Here is a 20,061-nt window from a genome sequence, read left to right on the forward strand (position 1 = left end):
ACACGCTCTGTGTTTCCTTGTTAAGTGTTAAGGCTTTTACACACCAAGGGACCAAAGCTTGAATATGGAAATGGCAAAGACTGAATGATGGTGACTGAACAGTGTTGCATAGAATTAACTGTGGTCAGTTGTTAAAAATCCCAAATGTGTTGTTGCCTGTAACAGAAATTTATGTCGACTGCTTATATTCATATTCCAGCCAGAACCTCATAGATATGAAATAGAAATTTAGAAATTCCTCCACAAATAACAACATAGATTTTGCCAAATGACATTCAGCAACTTAGTGCTGCAAGCAATTGCAATTGCTTGCTGTAAGCAATAAAATTCAATACAACAGCAGATTTTTTCCTAGTCAGACGGAAAGTATCATCCTACATTTAGTTTTGTCTGACTGGGACAGACGATATGACAATTTATTTAATTTTATTTTTGTCTAAAAGCTACTCTGTTTGAGATTGATAATGGCTACACCTCTCGTTAGTGAAATACTGTATATAAAATATCACAGATAGAGACAAAGGATTTATTCCATTTCTCTTGTGGGAAAGCTACTTTCTGAACTATTTTCTTCAGCGCTGGCATGTTGTCTGAAGCAGTGCAGTAAGGCAGACATAATTTGTTTGTCGTCTGGTTTGAGTAAACTGCTGAAGGTGTATTGAATGGTTGGCATTTAAAGTGTTCTTTTGATTTGGCCATTGCAATTTCTTAAATTGCTACTTTTCATGAATACGGCCAGGACTAAACTAAACTTTGTACAGCTCAGAATGTAAATGTTCTTGCTTTACCCAATCCAGCTTTAGTTATAAAACTCTTTAAAATAGCCAGCACGGGACCAAAGTGCTGTACGGTAAATAAGTTAAGAACAATAAAATAAGACAATACAGGAAAAAATAAAACATAATTAAAATTAAAACACCCCTACATTTAAAAAAAACAAAAACACAAACAAACATATTTGATTTGATATACCTTTATTAGTCCCACAAGGGGAAATTTCATAAGGCTGCCGACCTATTGCACGGAATGGCGGCGCCATCTTACCCTCCGACCATACATACATTACATGGGGAAGAGAGGTATAACAATGGAAAATGCACCACATAAGGAAAGATAAGGAGAGAAAAAAAACTCCCCCCAGACTGAGCTCCAACAGGGAGATCAGTTTGAGAACAGAAAAGAAAAGAAAAAAAAAAAAAAAAAAAAAGACCTCTGCACATAGCACATGAAAAAAAAAAAACTCTTAATACACCAAAGAAACACATGACAAGCAACAGGGGTGGGTAAAGGGTGCAGCATCAGAAGGGAATAAGCGTCGAAGGCGTTTGGAAAGGGAGGGGGGATGAGTGTGTGCATATCAGTGTATATATGTATGTGTGTGCGTGTCCAGAGTTCAGCTGAGACAGTGTCCTTCGCCCTGCTAGGCTAAGTAAACAGTCATCCAGCCAACCCAGGTGGCCTTGCATGGAATGGGAAGGAACAGACTAAACACAGTCGTTATCAGGGTGTTGTTGTTCAGCTCCAGCCTTGAGACCGCAGCTGGCGCCAAAGGGGTGTCCGCATAAGTGACGGTGGTTTTTACTTTAGTGCGAACAGCTCATATGAATTTCAAAGCAGTTCTACAGTCCAACACTGGTCTCTCAATCTCCCGTTGGAGAGCCGCGAGCTTCACCATACTTACGTTCTGTGATGTTGTCATTTCTTGTGCTCAAGGAGCCGATTCTGAGAACTCACGGCTATTCCGAGCTAGCCCTTCCGAGATGTATCCAGTCTGCAGTCAGAGATCTTATTCTGAGTATTCACAGCAGCCGTAGCCTCTCCAAGATCTTATCCGTGCTGCGCTCAATGAGCCCATTTTGAGAAACTCACGCGTCTCCCATCGTTTCAATCCCAGTGGGCAGCCTTGTGGGGGTTTGAACAGCCGGTTCCGCTTTCTTAATTCTTTGATAAGTCAGGGCCAAGCCAGCTCCGATCAGCCAGAACCCTGTTACCATGGTTCCGAATAGGTAGATATCTTCAGCACTCAGGCTCACCCAAGCCCAAACTTCTCGTTGAGAAGGGGTGTCAATTGCATTCAGAGACCAGTTGATCCAATCCATAATTCCTCTTTTAGGTTTTAAAGAACAGAATGTGAGAGAGTGTTCCAGGGAAAAGTAATACAAAAAACACGAGACTAGACAAGGACATAAGAGGATAAGCAGGGAAGCTAAGGGAGAGGAGGAGGAGGAGAGGAGAAAAGTGTGACCGCCTTCGTCAAGAGCAGAGACTTTGAGTTTGACTCTGTAAAACGTGACAAAAAAAAAAAAAAAAAAAACATAATCACCCGCTGTTCACTGCGTGGGAAGAAAACTTCTTTTTACAACAACCCCCCAAACTTCCGTGCAAGCACCGAGTACTCTGCCACGGGAATGTGAAATTCACAGAGAAACTCCCAGATTCTTCCACTGACTGCTGTGACACACCTGCACCAGGGCAAACATCCGCCTGCCCCACTCCTGCTATACAGATGAAAATAGAGCAACAGGACCACCGAGTCTTTGATTTTATTTAGTTTCTGCTGTGTTTTACTTGCATCTATTGGAAAGAGTGAGTGTAAACAAAAAAAAAAACTAAGGCAAGGCAAGGCAAGGCAAGTTTATTTGTATAGCACAATTCAACAACAAGGTGATTCAAAGTGCTTTACAGAGACATTAGAAACAAGAACAAATAAAAAGCATGATTTAAAATTGATTAAAACAAGCAAATAAACTAACTAACTAATTAACAAACAAACAAACAAACAACAGTATATAAAATCAAAACAGATAAAATCAGAACAGTAGATAAAATCAGTAGTTAAATGTAAGTTTTGAAATTTAAGCTTAAAGTGTGGATTTGGTGCTTTATTCAAATGCAGCTGAGAACAGGTGAGTCTTCAACCTGGATTTAAATAAACTGAGTGTTTCAGCTGATCTGAGGCTTTCTGGGAGTTTGTTCCAGATATAAGGAGCATAAAAGCTGAATGCAGCTTCTCCGTGTCTGGTTCTGACTCTGGGAACTGATAAAAGACCGGATCCAGATGACCTGAGGGATCTGGATGGTTCATACTGGGTCAGGAGGTCATTGATGTATTTTGGTCCTAAACCATTCAGAGCTTTATAGGCCAGCATCAGAACTTTAAAGTCTATCCTCTGACGGACAGGCAGCCAGTGTAAGGACCTCAGAGCTGGACTGATGTGGTCCACTTTTTTGGTCTTAGTGAGGACTCGAGCAGCAGAGTTCTGAATGAGCTATAGTTGTCTGACTGATTTTTTAGGTAGACCTGTAAAGATGCTGTTACAGTAATCAAGCCTACTAAAGATGAATGCATGGACTAGTTTTTCCAGGTCCTGTTGAGACATCAGATCTTTTATCCTTGATATATTCTTGAGGTGATAGTAAGCTGACTTTGTTATTGTCTTAATGTGTTTTTCTAAGTTTAGGTCTGCATCCATCACTACACCCAAATTTCTCGCCTGGTTTGTGGTTTTTAGATGTATAGATTGAAGTTCTCTGGTGACCTGTAATCGTTTTTCTTTGGCGCCAAAGACTATTACCTCAGTTTTGTTTTTGTTTAGCTGGAGAAAATTGTGGCACAACCAGTCATTGATTTCCTCAATGCATTTACCAAGAGCCTGTACAGGGCCTCGGTCTCCTGGTGACATTGTGATATATATTTGTGTGTCATCTGCATAGCTGTGATAGTTTATTTTGTTGTTGTTTATAATCTGTGCCAGTGGGAGCATGTAGATATTAAACAGAAGGGGTCCCAAGATGGAACCTTGGGGAACTCCACATGTGATACTTGTCTGCTCAGATGTGAAGTTACCTATTGATACAAAGTATTTCCTGTTTTCTACGTATGTTTTGAACCAGTTTAGTACAGTTCCTGAAAGACCTGTCCAGTTCTCCAGTCGTTTGAGTAATATGTTGTGGTCAACTGTATCAAATGCTGCACTGAGATCCAGTAAAACTAGGACTGACATTTTTCCACTGTCTGTATTCAGACATATGTCATTAAACACTTTGGTCAGAGCGGTTTCAGTGCTGTGGTTCTGTCTAAAACCTGACTGGAAGGCATCGTAGCAATTATTTTGTTGTAAGAAGTAACTGAGCTGTTGAGAAACTGCTTTTTCAATGATCTTACTTAAAAACGGGAGATTTGAGATCGGCCTGTAGTTGTTCATTTGTGTCTTGTCAAGATTGTCCTTTTTCAGTATAGGTTTGATTACAGCAGTTTTTAGTGATTCTGGAAACACACCTGATAATAAAGAAAAGTTGACGATCTGTAACAGGTCTGACTCTAAAGTCTTTGAGACCTTTTTGAAAAAACTTGTTGGCAGGACATCTAAACAGCAGGAGGAGGAGTTCAGTTGACCTAAGATGTCCTCCAGGTCTTTGCTGTTAATAGGTTGAAACTGTTTCATGGTGTTTAAACAGTTTTTTGGTGGACACAGTACATATCCTGGATCTGCTGTTGATGTACCAATTGCTTGTCTAATTTTTTGGATTTTTTCAGTGAAGAATTTGGCAAAGTCATTGCAGGCCATGGTCGAATGAAGTTCAGCTGCCACTGACGCAGGAGGGTTTGTTAGCCTGTCAACTGTAGAAAATAAGACCCGAGCATTATGGCTGTTTTTAGTGATGATGTCAGAGAAGTAGGACCTCCTTGCATTCCTCAGTTGTAAATTATAATTGTGAAGTTTCTCTTTATAAATGTCATAATGAACCTGGAGGTTCGTTTTTCTCCATCTGCGCTCAGCTTTCCTACACTCTCTTTTTTCATTTTTCACCAGTGTGGAGTTTCTCCATGGAGACTTTTTCCTTCCAGAGATAACCTTCACCTTAATGGGAGCAATAGTGTCCATTACATTTAACATGTTAGCATTGAAGCTATTGACGAGCTCATTGACTGACCCTCTGGACTAGGGTTGCCAACCGTCCCTTAAAATACGGAATCGTCCCGTATTTCGAAACAAAAGTACACGTCCCGTATTGAGCTAATAAGGGACGCACTTTGTCCCGTAATACAGTGAGAATCAAAAGTAGTCTATAAATGTTTATGGAATTAACACTTTGTTTGAAAACATAATTCCCAGCCCCTCTCCTGCTTTGTGACCAATGAGCTGACAGCACACTTATGACAATTCGAGTATGACAATTCAGATTACCGCTCATCTCATTGGTCGAGGAAAGGTCGCTTGCGGAGAAAATACCGGAAGACAACAGATGACCACAACAAGAAGAATGGCCAACAGGGGAACAAACGCCGACTCTGCGGTGCAAGTCTCGGATGACAGTACACCTAAAGCTGGGCAAACACTGTGCGATTTTTTTCAGTCACGTTATTCAGCTCCTGCTCAAACTGCACGATTGACTCGCAGGGGTTAGAAGTTCGTATGTCAAGATGTACTCTCACACTATACCGCCCGATGCTCTGATGCGACCTGAGTGCTCACACTGTGCCTCCATAACATGAAGGTTATAACAGAAAATCTGTCGCTCGCTCTCTCTGTCTTTCACTCACACAGACACACCACTACCATCAACTTTGCTAAATTGCTAATGAAAAACATTGATCAGGCAGCTGTGATTGAGCAGCAGTGTAAATCCAACTATTTTCACGGTTGTTGTGGTCGTGATAATTTTGTGATGCCACATCGAAAAGGCTCGGATGAGCTTTCCAAAGTTCTACAAGTTGTGCCTCCGCTTGTGTCCAGATCACACGCTGCACAGCCGTGCTGCTCCGTCTTTTTCACCAACGTTTACGTTTGCGCGTGAGCAGTGTGAGCGCCTGTGGTGACACCCTCACGAGCGATTGATGATCGGGAGCTGGTCGTGAGGTGTTAATCACTTCTCGTTACCCCACGTATACTACACGACGCACGATGAAGGCCAAAATCGGTCCGATCACTCAAAAATCGGCTCAAAATGGGCCAAAAATCGCACAGTGTGAGCCCAGCATTAGAGCAGCAATGTTTGTTCCCCTCAGAGAAAGGGAAGAATGGGAAAAGGAAAACACCTGGCTGGAAAACGTTAATATGGGCATGTGCAGTGAATATCAGCGCTATGTGGCCAGAAGTGTGATAATATAACTTATTTTGTGTAATAAACAACTGCAAGGATAGATGATTATAACAAATTGATGACTAATACATAAAAGTAATACATAGATGAATAATGATGATGAGTTATGATGCGTAATCATGGGAACAAGCGGGTTTACAAACAGGAGCAGCTGATTAGCTTTAGAAAAGCTGAAACAATACCTCAACTGAAGCTAATTGTACTAAATGCACTAAATGTGCACTGTTACAAGAATATTTTTCTTTCTATTGTTTTCTATTATTTTAAGTTAAGCAGGACAGAGTGCTTTTAAAGAAAGATTTACTTATATTCTCAAAAGTTAAGCATGACAGGCTTCTGTTTAAGAAAGAGACCTGTTTTACTGTGTTAATGTTGTCATTTTGAGCTAAAAATAAATGGCTAAATGATCATTTGTTTCACATGTGTTCATATCACAAAGAATAGAATATGCATCTACTTAAATCAACTTCAAGTCAAATGGTTAAAAAAATAATTTCACACACAAAAAAAGAGCTAGAAAATTCACCACACTGGGAAGGGTGAAGACAACTGGGTCGCCCGGCCCTGGCCACGAGGTGTCCCTTATTTATTTTTCAGGGAGTTGGCAACCCTACTCTGGACAGGTCAGGTGTTAATGGGAAGACCTGGTTAAAAATTGCACTACTGTGTTCAGTTATACACCATTTTGTGATCACTGTTGTTGATATATTTGTGTGGGCTGAGATTTTACTTTCAAAGAAAACACAGTAATGATCAGACAGGCCCACATCAGACACAGTAACCTTTGAAATGCTCAGGCCTTTGGAGATCAGTAGGTCAAGAGTGTGTCCTCTATTATGTGTGGCCTCTGTTACATGCTGAGTCAGCCCAAAGTTGCCCAGAGTGTTACTCAGGTCTTTAGTCCCTTTGTCCTGAGGGTTGTCCACATGAATGTTAAAATCCCCAGCAATAATTACACAGTCAAAATCAACACAGATCACAGACAGCAGTTCACTGAGGTCATTAAAAAAGTCTGTGCAGTATTTGGGAGGCCTGTAAACATTAAGAAACACAACTTTGGATGGGGCCTTCAGCTGTAAAGCCACATATTCAAAAGACTGAAAACTTCCAGGAGATAGCTGCTTACATTGAAATGATTCATTAAATAAGACAGCAACCCCTCCTCCTCTCCTGCTCGCCCTGACCTCACTGATAAAACTGTAGTTAGGAGGGGTCGTCTCGATGAGAACAGCTCCACTGTTACTTTGGTCCAACCAAGTTTCAGTTAAAAACATCAAATCAAGGCTGTGCTCAGTGATTAAATCATTAATTAAAAATGTTTTCCCAGCTAGAGATCTAATGTTTAATAAAGCCAACTTAAGTGTTTTAGAGGTATTACTTGTCCCCTCGTGTTTGGGAGCAGTCTGTGGCACACAAGGTATGTTTACTATGTTTAAAGATCTTTTAGAGTGCAGCTCTCTGTGTTTTGACCAGGCCACATGTCTCCTGTCACCTAAAAGTACAGAAATTTTAAAACCTTCTAGTAAACAGGGTCCCAGCTTCTCCTGGGAAAAGTCATCACTGCCATAATCCTCACAGCCCGGACCCTTCACACATCACGCATCAGACTGCGGAGACAGGGCATGAAGAGGAACTAAGGGGGGCGAGGCTGGGCAATGTGACTTCGATTGCTCTGTTGAGGGTGGGGCTCGATGCGAACCTTTGGCCGCTCTGGTGGGGGGTTTATGGGGGACAAAAAGGGATTGGGACGGGGGGTAGATCTGAGCCCAGCATTGACCCGCTCCATCATCTCCTCAGTGAATTTCAGGTGTGGGGAGGAGGGAGAAAGGGAGGGGGAGGAGGGTGATGGCCTGTCAGGGGTTTGGGGGACTGGGGAAGGTCGTGGTCCCTTGTCCTGGTCGTTGGTGTTGTTGAGAGAGTTGGAGGCAAATAGGGACCCCTCTTCTTGCCTTAGATGTCTCTCCTTTCTGAGGCTCTTCCTCAGATGCCATGGATGTCTCTCCTTTCTGAGGCTCTTCCCGGGTGGGGGCAAATGGAGCTCCTCCTCAAGGTTTCTGCTGGGCTTTGTCTGTTCTTGGAGTACTGTTTGTTCCTCTTTATGAGATAACTCCTCGTTTATCTCAGCCTTGGCACCAAGCACGGATGGATGACGTATGGAGACAAAACTAAGACTAAGACAAAACTATTTTATTTTACATGCTGGAAGGTGCAGAAAATAGGTTTAAATGTTAAACAAATTTCTTCCAGTTAGAGAATGTTGCATATAATTTAATTTTTGCTTGATGCATAAAATTAAAAAATTCAAACTAATAAAACAAGTTTTAAAAAGAAACTTTTTCATTTGATTACATTTTATATGATTGATTATGCAGAAAAAGTAGAATTGGGCTGAAAGATCTATCACTGTATCGCCTATTCAGGTTGTAAATCATGTTTTTAAAAAGTAACTAAGTTACTAATTACTTTTGAAAATAAGTGATCAGTAAAGTAATGGCATTACTTTTTGGGGGAAGTAATCAGTAATTAGTTACTGATTACTTTTTTCAAGTAACTTGACCAACACTGGTGGCAAGTCTCATGTTTGTTCATCTTTGGTAATAGTGTTCTTAAAGTATTCCAAAAGCTCTCTGCAAAAAATGAAGCCCTTAGTCTTACTCCTTTTGAGTTGCAGTCTTGGATAAGTGCAATCAGAAAGTAGGTCATTATCTGGTTCAGTTAACTCGTTCATGTGAAGAAAATGCAGAGGTTTACCATAAACACAGCCTTTAATTAGGTACTCCATAAGAAATAAGATAAAGCCGTGATAATCTCAGAAAAATATGAGAATTACAGCAAAAATGTTCATTAGTGAAATGTCGTGTATACAAAATAGTTTTGACAGAACAGAATAAGCTGCAGAAACTCAAGACATAATATCAAAAATATTACAAGACTAGACAGAAACAGAGCAAAAACCACCAATCTTTTCTTTAAATATTATATTCTCACCAAGTTACTTATTAGGCCTTGATAGAGTAATTAGGAGCAGGTCGAGAGTTGTCATTAGAAACTGACAGCTAATACATTTTCTTTTTGTTCAGATTGTTTGGCATCAGTCAGCATAGGCTTGTCTAAGTAACTGCCTGAGAATGCATTGATACAAGCTGCAGTCAGAAAAAAAATGACTGAGGGCTGAGGGTTAACCAAAACAGTGAAGTTGCAGACTGACAGCTAAATAATGAGCAGAAACTCCCTGTGAAGCTCCATAAACCTGAGGTGAGCTGCAGATTGGGGTGATAATTCTTATTGCCACATTGTTTTTACAATGAATATGTTGGTATAATAAAAACAAAATTGATTGTAGCTACTTGATGCTGATCTTAGTGTGCTACCAGTTGAAAGCCCATCACAAAACCCGAGTACATTCATTATTATCGATCTGTTTCATTGATTTAAACACCACAAAAAACAAAACCACGTTCGGGTCTCAGTTCATAATAACCTCAAACTGGAACTTCCCACTGAAGATGTTCAAGTTTAAAAATTGCTCATGGATATATACTTTTATCTTAGCTTGACTTTATTACAGGTTCATCAGTGCATTTTTCTGAGATGATAAATGGGAGTAAAGCCTGCACTGGGGCTGTTTTTGGTGCTTTGTATATTCTGCTGCATAAATGTGTCTCCCAGTGGAATAATGTTGCTCATTAATGTGTTTTTAATGCTTTTTTAGACAACGATGGAGCTCTATGACAAAAAGGAATAAGATAGATGAGGCTTCATATATAAAGACAGCACATGTTATTAAAAGACATTATTTTAGAATTCAAGTTGTATATGCCATTAAAGTGCTTTTTCATATTATGTTCTAAGTATATGGATATTTAACCCTTATTAGTGCCTCAGTTGATTCCAGCAGCATGTCTGTCTGTGCATTCCACAGTGATGATTGCAGACTCTGAAGAATGGGACATTTCTGAAACAAAATACAGGGGAGAGGAGAAGTTGCAGGATGTGTCTTTAAATTAGCCAACAGAAGTAAACCTAGCATTTCAGGCAGGTAGTCCCAGGTTCATCTGCCTTGAAAATGAGAAAGAAGAGCAAGGCAGAGTGAAAGGACATCCTCAGTGACAGAACTCAAGTTCAGACTAATTTTTCCCCCCTCTCTCTTGGCTAGCCTTTTTCTTTCTTCTTCTCTATATCTGAAGCCAGGAAGGGAAGATGGCTGCAGCTCCTAGGACAATATGAAGGCTCACTCAATGCTTCCACCTGGAACATTGCCGTCTCTTTGTGTTCATGACTGTTTTAAGGACATGTGCCCCTCAGTGTGTGGATGTCTGTGTTTATGCCATCCAAGCCTGGTCATTTGCATTTGCTTGATGTGAGATAAGTGCATGGAGAGATTTTAGCATACAGCACATCAAGAGACTTCTGGTGTGCATCCTTCTCTCACCCAGCCACCCCATCCTTTCAGTCCTTAGCAACTTTCAGGATGCAGTATGTATATAGGTTCAAACTGTTCAGCTAGTTATGTGTTGGTAATGTGCCATTTAGCTTAAACAAACACATGCCAAGGAAGTCTCTTGCCAACTTTACTTCCAGGAAGGCTTCTGCTTCACACTTTAAGAACATTCATATATAATTCTGTACATATCATGGATCCTCTGAAGTACTTGCTACAATATACCCTATGATTCTGGCTGGTATAGCATCAGAAGCTACTCATTTGCAAAGTGTAAACCTTACTCCTCACAGCCACAAAATTATTCAAGCTTTATTTGTAGTTTTCCAGTATGATTGGAGCAATCGAAAGTGTATTTTTGAGAGGCTTATTAAAATGATGAGAAAATGTAGACCTGATTTGATCTGGGCTTTGAGGCCTGTGTGTGAGTACAGAGTTGGATGTCTGTGCTTCTTTGTAAGACTCATACAGAACTAAATGCTGTATCCCTCTATGTTTTAATATTTGAACACTTTGATTTATAAACTAATACATGACATTCTCATTGCCTTTTAGCATTTTGTTACCAGTCTTAACACAAAGAACCAAAATTGTGACCAGTTTTACCTAACAAACAATAATTTAAAAGTGCATTTTTATGTAAGTTTATTTCACTGATGTAACTAAGAGGTACAGCCTTATTTTCCTTTCATACATTTATTCTTACAAGAACATGTTCAGGTTTCATTCTGGTTCCTCTCGTAGGCTATGCTACATGAGATTAAACTTATGGAGAATGACATCTGTGTGATGTACATGCCATACTTTGGAAAACATGATGATACGTGATTACGATGAGTTTGCTGATGGCTATTCCACCATTTTAGTTTAAACTGAAATATCGCAACAAATACTGTTATTAAATATTTGGACATTCATGTTTCTCATATGATGACCATTAATGGTTTTCTAAACAGTCGAAAACTGAAAGTATAGCCTTAGCTTAAATGTTTCATGGTCATATTGCCCAAACACCACCCCACAGTTCCTGGCTATTGATTCTTGTTTACACTTTTAACTTGTTGACGGGACAGCATCTCAATAGATTATACTACAATCGCTCAGCCGCTGAGTCACTTATTGTTTCCAATCAGTAATCTGCAACATCAGTTTTCCAGAAAATGTGTGAAGAAAACAGAAAAATGATGATTAGAAACAAATGGTAAGGACTAAGGCGTGACCAGGCGCTCAAACATCGCAAACTGCAGCAAATCAGAGAGTTATGAGGAGCAGAGAGAATAGCCAGAGCAAAGCAAAGAAGTTAAGATGTTAGTCAAAATAAGGAGAGAGATAAGGAGTGGTGTGAAAAGCAGAGCAGAAAGGAAAACAGAATAAGAATGAGGTTCTACAAAAATCATAAATTCCAGATTTTTTTTTTAAAGTTGGAGGTATTCCTTAAATAATTGTCCTACATTTGTGACACACTGTACAAAAACATCTAATGTCCATACTAAGGGCACATTATTTTTTGCACTAAAAAGATATCCTACAAGGTAGTTCTTCGGGAACTTTTGTCACAAAATTCAGAATTTCTTCTTTTGTGTGTTGTGCATTGTTCATTTTTTTTTTTAATTGACAGAAGGCAATAAAACTGCCTGGTACTCTCTCTAGGCAACTGCAGTTTTGAGTTTACACTATTCATATAAGTCTTGTCTTCTTCATGTACTTTGTTTGGGAACACTGAAAATGGATAAGGATGCCACAACAATGAGCTAACAAGTAGATATAGACAGGGTTTGTGTTGAATCAACCATAAACACGACTACAGAGAAAATGAACAGGATCAGTAATACTAGAACTCCAGCATCCATAAATAACTTGCTTCTCCAGCTAAAGCAGTGTGATATAAATTTTATACTCAGAACTTGATTTGCATATTTAGGCCTCATATGATTATGTTGTAAAGCCTAAATTGAAATATATATTTATATATCTATATATATTTAAAAACAAAAAACTCATTATAAAACATGTTCCTTCTTGGTGTTAAATTGCTTGATGATTATTGCTGAGAAGTAACTGCTGCAACGCTCAGTAGGTAAGTAAAATAAAATAGGATCTGAAGTCTAAAATCCAAATCTTTAATGTAGTAGCTTTAGGTCTTACTTTGTTTATCACTCAAAGTGAAAAATAATACAGAACAGTGGTAGGCAAAATGACAAATTCCCCATCTGCCCCAAAGAAAAGCAAACAAATGACAACCCTGACTGTCTATCAGTGAACCGAAAAAGGAGTAAATATTCTGATATACTGCTTGCATTATTGATGAGAGGGGATGGAGAAAGCTGGCAGGAAGAAAAAGACATAAGGCACAGCTGAATGAAATAAAACAAGGTGAGCGGTTTCAAATTTAAACAGGAATGACAAATAGAAATGGCAACAGAAAATAAGGCAATGATAATAATCACTTAGTGTACCTCAGTTTTTGAAAGCTCTCCATTTCAGAAATAGCAAGAGGATAAAAGTTTTGGACAACTTTGTTGCAGTAGAACACAAATACTGGGGGAAAAGGCCTGAGTTCAGTGCATACTACACAAAGTAGAGGTGTTTCTGATCTCAATGTACTATTATTTTCTTATTTCAGGACACTTCTACTGATATAGGAGTCAAGTTCTGATGTAATTTCAGAACACCCCACTGAAACACTTGAATGCATCAGTGGAGTCCTGAGAAATGGCATCTCTACCTTGGGAATCTGAAACTCTCCCCTGTGAATTGTAATGAAATTATAGTGGAAGAGATGGCGATGTGTCCGCCTCACAACCAGAGATCATAAATCCCCCAGTATAAGCCTTAAGCCCCAGACTCCTTCCTACTACCCCCTGCCTCCTTTTTGTCCTTTGCTGCACATCTCTGATCCATCTTGACTTTTTTCTCTGTTTCACATTTTTCTTTAATAGACTATGATGATATTTTTCACTTCTCCTCTTTCTCTCCTTCTTCCCCCCACTTTACTCATTTGCACTGCCCCTCAGACCTTAACATGAACTTTTCCAACAATCCCATTTATCATAGATTGGATTTCTCTTGTTATCCAGTTCCTCTGGAGGGTACTCAATCTGTGTCCCTCTGCAGGAGTAGAATCTCAAACTTCTGGTACTATCACGTCCACTATCATAAGAACTATGACACTAGCTCCTATACTCCTCCTATACTCAACAGTCATCGTGACTGAAGGAAAAGAGAGGACATCCAACTCAAATAGGAGCCTCATATACATGCAAATGTATATTCTTTTGTTGTGTATTTCTTCCATCCTTCTATTTTGTTTGAATTAACAACTTCACCATCCTCCAAAACTGTCATTTCAAAGCAGGTAAAACTTGATCTAGATCAAAAACACCCAAGACTGTGGAAGTTATTAGCGATGATCTTCAAATTACTTCATAACAAAAGCAGTAAAGCTTGCACATTCAGTTCTGCGGCTGGTTTTTAAACACTTCTAGTGATACTTCTTGAAGTAAAATGTCTTACTGTTTGATATATCACTTAAGCCATATTCATAGTTCACAATCTTATAATGATCCAGGTTTTTGAACAGTGATTAGCAATAGTTTGTTCCAATGGTTTTGTACAAACTGCTACTATACCCATTTAGTCCATGGAAAGAAAAGAATTCAGATTCATCTGATTTCCCCATTTTATGCCACATATTTTTAAAATAAAGCATTAAATAAATAATACATTCCCTGACAAAAGCTTACAGTTGTATTTTAACAAATATTATGCCTTGGAGTTAATATAGGCTAGCCTACTGTGACTCAGGTGATAAATTACAGTCAGCATCACACTGGGTGCTTTAAAGTTCACTGTTCACTTTAAATGTTAATGTACTGCCTGGACTAGAATCAACAAGCTGCATTCTGTTAAGCAGCCAAAAGATTTAACTCCTTAAATCGAGGCAGATTCTAATGCAAGTTGTCCTAACGCGTTCTGTTCTACCCCAACAGTACCTCATAACTCTGGGTTTTAGGATCAACCTGGGTTTGAAAATTTACTCAAATATATGTCCCTATCACACAGGTTTGTGTACCATATACTGTTAAACAGATCACCTGTACTTGTGTATGATGGCAGTACACTATTATATACATATTTATTCCACCAATAAATAAATATAACCAAGCAGTATATCACAATTCACTGAACCGATATAGACAGTTATGTGGAAAACTACAAATTCTGGATGTAGACACAAGCGCTAATCTGTTTAGAGTGAATCTGATGCTGATGAAGTGCAAGAATAATGTCTCGTAAGATAAGAATGAACTTCAAGTAAAATATTCATGCAGTCAAAAAGCTCATAGTTTCCTTTTTTTAATATATATATTATTTATTTCAATGTCCACTTTGTCATCAAGTGGATCTGAAAAGAGAAAAAAATTGAGTTGAAATGAAACTGTTACACAATAACTAATTTTGCCAAAATAAATACCTTCAACCACATTATTTTTAAGCATTCTAGAGACCTATTTTACTTCCCAGCCCCACCCACCCTACATCACTTAGAGTAGGCTGCATAGCCACGCCTCACTGCCCCCTTTACTTTACACAGAAAGCAGTTAAGTGGGTCAGAGCTGCTCGGGTTGGGGGTAATGGGGTTATCTGCTCCAAAAAGGGAAGCAAGCATGATTTAAAAAGAAATGGCCATAAGATACATCCTATTGTGTGTCTTAACCTGGTTAGCCAGGCATACCAAGACATGTCTGCGTTAAGCAGAAATCTGTTTGCAGAGTCATTTTGAGGAAAGTGGTTTCTCTTTGAGGTCACCATAATTTAAAATAGCATTTGGTTGTGACATGGTTCAAGGTTTAGAGTAAGTCACTGCACATGTGTGACTCTTTTCTTTCATTTGATAAAAACACAGTTGTGCACATGTGTATATTAGGGTTTTGCACTGCAATGCCTGCTGGCAGTTTAGAGGCTGTAGTATTACACATTAGCAGTCTCTTACATGACTTATAACATGCACAAGTTAACAATGTGAAGAATATATGAGTTCACAAGGCTCCCGGCAAAGCTTATCTGAGCTACTGCTGGAATTTGTAAGTAACCTGAATATGATATTCAGCTGATCACTGCCGTCTTTGTCTGCTCTGTGAAAAGAAAAAGGTGCAAATGGAATGATGTTGCCACCAAATCAACAACAGAAAGAAGAAATGAAACCTCTTTGTACAATTCTGCCCATCCTGGATCTCTTGCAAGCAACACAGATTAATGTTAGTACAAGAACAAACATGCAAACAGCTCAGGTAACTGCCAAGAGTCTCAAAGGTTTTAAATAAACACAAAATCACACCCTTGGTAAAGCCGGGCCCCAAGGCTGAATTCAATTATAAAAGCTCTTTGACTGATGATGTAACCATGCACCCCAAGCATGCTGTGATGAAACACCTCTGCTTACTTCAGATAAAAATATAGACAACTCAATAATGACAAACAAGCAACGAGGTACCACCAAAGAGTAAAACTGAGTTAGAGAGTGTTAATTATTAAAAATATTTTGTGAATATTTGTTTATTTGGTAGAAATAAAGCAGGTAAAAAAAATAAAAAATGCCCTCAGAAACCTAATTACCAAGGGAAGTAGAGCCATTTACACTCACAAAAAAGAAAATGCTACAGGAAAAAAGGAATTCAGTAATAACAGTGTTACATTTGAATAATTTTACCAAAAGTTAGAATTTTTTCAGGTTGGTAATGCTTTTCAGTCTTTTTTAGATTGATCCAATTTAAATGTGATTTAAATCTGCCGTGGTCTTTTAATGACTTTTACCAAGAGTTTTCTAAACATCAAAATTTCATGACATAGAGAAATGTACCGATTGCTTGAGTCTCATATTATTGCAGGATTGTTTAATTTATTATTATTATTTATTTTTTTTTTTTACACTGTCTTTCAAACAGAGTGTCACAACTCGCCTCTATAACCAACCTGTTCTCAAAGCCAGACTGATACAATCCACACATCCTTTAGAATCTTTTATAGGACTATGTAAATGGAAATCATTAAATGGGTCTTACAGCTAAATTGTCACATATGGATAATTGGCCCTTTCGCATCACATTTAAATGCAATCTGTACGTGGCATCTTTCAATCTGCAATATTGTGAAAGGGCAACGCGATGTTATCTTAAATACAGATGCTTGTAGGCACTTTACTTCTCACTCTTTTAACCTATGACCTCCTTACGTCTCTGTATTTTCAGAGGTCTTGGGTTCTTCTCCTCTTTGTCCTCACTTTCCCTGTTGTTGTCCCTCAGACACAAATTCAGATGCTAATATAATTTACATATTTAGCCATTTAAATTCTTGTGCTCCTGCTTTTAATCATAGCCAGATACTCAGATTTCCTTTTTAAATGAGTAATTCTTATTGTTGGCTGTTACACAGCAAGCCTCAAGTCCAAAATCAATTTAATACTTTCACACTATTACAAAATTGCAATAAGGCACCTACATTATAGTCGTTTACTTAAACCCGTCTACTTACCAAATGTTGATCCAGTTTTTCTCCCCAGAATTCAGATTTGTCACCAGGCATGCTGTATTTGTTGGAGTGGAGCCTTTAGTAAGGTTTCATGTCCTGCAGCGAAAAATCAAAATGACTGGTTAATCTCAAAATCATGTTCATGTATATTGTGTATTCAGTGCATTTCATTTCACTGAAAATGGAATTTATGGTACACAGTGAGTTTAGCAGTAGTGCCTAGCCAAACACAACTGCTTCAGAGCAGGTAATGGAGACTAAAATACATGAGGGTTAAAGACAGATCAAAGCAAAATAAAAGTGCAGTGCAGCACAGAGGAATATCAAAATAATGTGGCCAGTGTTTCAGTTTGCAACACAGAGGTGATAATGAACCAATGAAAAGCTCTCAACACAGAAAATACATCCATAGACACTTGAACACAGACTTTAATCCTTCACACGTCTTTTTTGTTCTGGACTTTAGACCACAGGAAATGTTGTATGCCACGGTGTAGTAAAAAGGCACATGAAGAACATTAGATCCAAACAAATACAGTTAATGCAAATGGTTTTTCACAGAAAGTTAATGTAGCCTACTGAAGAAAAACCACACTAATGAGCCAGCTGCCCAAATAAAAGAATTTATGAATTCAACCAAAAAAACCAAACTCATCCACCATGGTTAAAAATAACAAAAACAACAACAAAAAACCTATATGGCAAAGCATATCACCTAGAGGACTGAATAAAAGGTCTATAGCTTCTCAAGCTCTGCTGTGGTTTCCCCAGTTTTCACAGTGCAAGAACAATGGGAACATCTGTTAAACCAGTGGGCTCAGTAATTATCTTGTAGCATTCTGGACTGTTGAAACTGTTGTGTAAAGGGGGAATTTTTAGTTACCAGTTTGTTTATTCTTGATGCAGATATGCTTGAATGCTCAGGACAGCTTTTTCTTTAAATGCCAAACTAAGTTTCTGTATTTGTGTGAGGACATTGCTTCATGTAATGAGTTTGAGCCTTAGTGCGTTTGTGTGTCTCTACCCTGAGGCAGCCACAGGATACACTGGATAGGGAAAATGGCTTTTCTTGTTCGCTTTATGTACTAAGAAATATAAAAAAAAATTGCCTTTGAACTCTAACGCCCTCCCCAAATGTCCATGTATCTTTGCTTTTTCTGATGTTTGTTCTGCTCTTACTTCTCAATAATAGTACTGTTCCCTGTAACACACAGACCTCAGGGAACATGCATGTGGTCATGTCTTTGTTCATACATTACACGTTATTTAGACTCCATTAACCTCTAACTTGGAGTTGTTTGGGACCTGAAGACAGAAAAAGAACATCAGATTTTCCAGCGGATTCTTTAATTATTACAGCACTGAGTGGGAAAATCTGTGTGTGCGGGCGGGTGCACTGACCCCAGGGCATGGCACAGTGACCCACTCTTTGCGGTTTCATTGTCTGCAGAATCTCAAGTTCAACATTTAGAAGAAAAACAAACAGAAGTCTATCAAAGTCTTCTTATTAAATGTAAAAAGCAACATAAAAAAAACAAAAATACAAGAAGCAAGCAACAAAATATCCATCCATCCAGTCGCTTCCGCTTATCCTTTTCAGGGTCACGGGGGGCACTGGAGCCTATCCCAGCTGTCATAGGGCGAAGGGGAGGGGGGGGGGGTACACTCTGGACAGGTCGCCAGTCTGTCGCAGGGCCAACACACCAGGAAAGACAACCATTCCCACTCACATTCACTCGCACATTCACACCTAGTGGCAATTTGGATTATCCAATTAACCTATCCCCACAAGCTGCATGTCTTTGGACGGTGGGAGGAAGCCGGAGTACCCGGAGGGAGCCCATGCAAACACGGGGAGAACATGCAAACTCCACACAGAAAGACCCCGGCCTGATGTTGGAATTGAACTCAGGACCTTCTTGCTGTGCGGCAAAAGTGCTAACCACCGTGCTACTGTGCTGCAACAAAATATGTACCATAAATAATGGTAGAGTAGTTTTAAAGCACATATGTAAATACTTTATAATGATAATAATAATGGATTGCATTTATATAGCGCTTTTCAGGACCCCTCAAAGCACTTTACAATTCCACTATTCATTCACTCTCACATTCATACACTCAAGCTCAAAGATCAAATTTAAATGTAGAAGCTGTATTACTTACTGAGAAGGTGACTGGAAATCATTAGGTTTGATGTAGACTGTCACGATTCGGCTTTGTGCAGCAGGCAGGTCTCAAACGCAGACTCGTAGGCGGAACGAGAAATCAAAACAGCTTTATTTGCTGAAGATTGGGGGGGGAAAAATCATATAAACTACACTGACACAATACAATGACACATTAACACACAAGGAACCGCACAACCATGAGGGAGATTGCAACAAAGGACCGAGGGAGACGCTGACACAAATACACAGAAGGATAACGAGGGACGTGAGAACACACGGGACACACAGCTGACACGAATTAACATCACGCCACAGGCGAGGCACATCGAACACGAAAACACGAGACTTTCACAATAAAACAGGAAATGGAGTAACATGACGCAGGAGAGGAGGAGGAGAGGAGATAAACATGATGGAATAAAACACAAGGAGGGGAAACGAGGCACGAGAACTCATATAAACACAAGGAGAGGCACAGAGGGGAAAGACACAAGGGGAGCCTAAAAGTACAAACTCTAACATAGAATAAACTCAGGATTACCTATGTGAACCTTAAATAATAAATCATAACACAAATTGTCATAAAAACCCAAGAAACTCAAAATGCTGGGTCAAAAGGACCCAGAACCATGACAGTAAACTCTCTTTCCCTGACTCTTTTTTAAAATGCAGTACATACCAACAAACAGATCCATATCAAGTTACTGAATTCAAATTCATCAGTAAATTATTAAATGATGAGGGAATTCAGATAAAGTAAAATGATAATCTTCAACTTAAAGACATCCTAATGTGATCTTCCTTAACTGGCTGCTT

General features: G+C 39.1%; 1 long non-coding RNA gene across 1 annotated transcript; it reads right to left on the reverse strand.

Moving 5' to 3' along the window:
* Positions 1-8,851: 8,851 nt before the first annotated feature.
* LOC113016874 (uncharacterized) lies at positions 8,852-19,547 on the reverse strand. The gene is made up of 3 exons (XR_003271322.2): positions 19,241-19,547; positions 17,078-17,170; positions 8,852-10,060 (listed from the first exon to the last, which is right to left on the reverse strand). It is a non-coding gene; the product is annotated as an uncharacterized LOC113016874 (long non-coding RNA).
* Between the last annotated feature and the right edge of the window lie 514 nt (positions 19,548-20,061).

Source organism: Astatotilapia calliptera, chromosome 23 (assembly GCF_964374335.1).
Source record: "Astatotilapia calliptera chromosome 23, fAstCal68.1, whole genome shotgun sequence".
Taxonomy (NCBI): Eukaryota; Metazoa; Chordata; class Actinopteri; order Cichliformes; family Cichlidae; genus Astatotilapia; species Astatotilapia calliptera.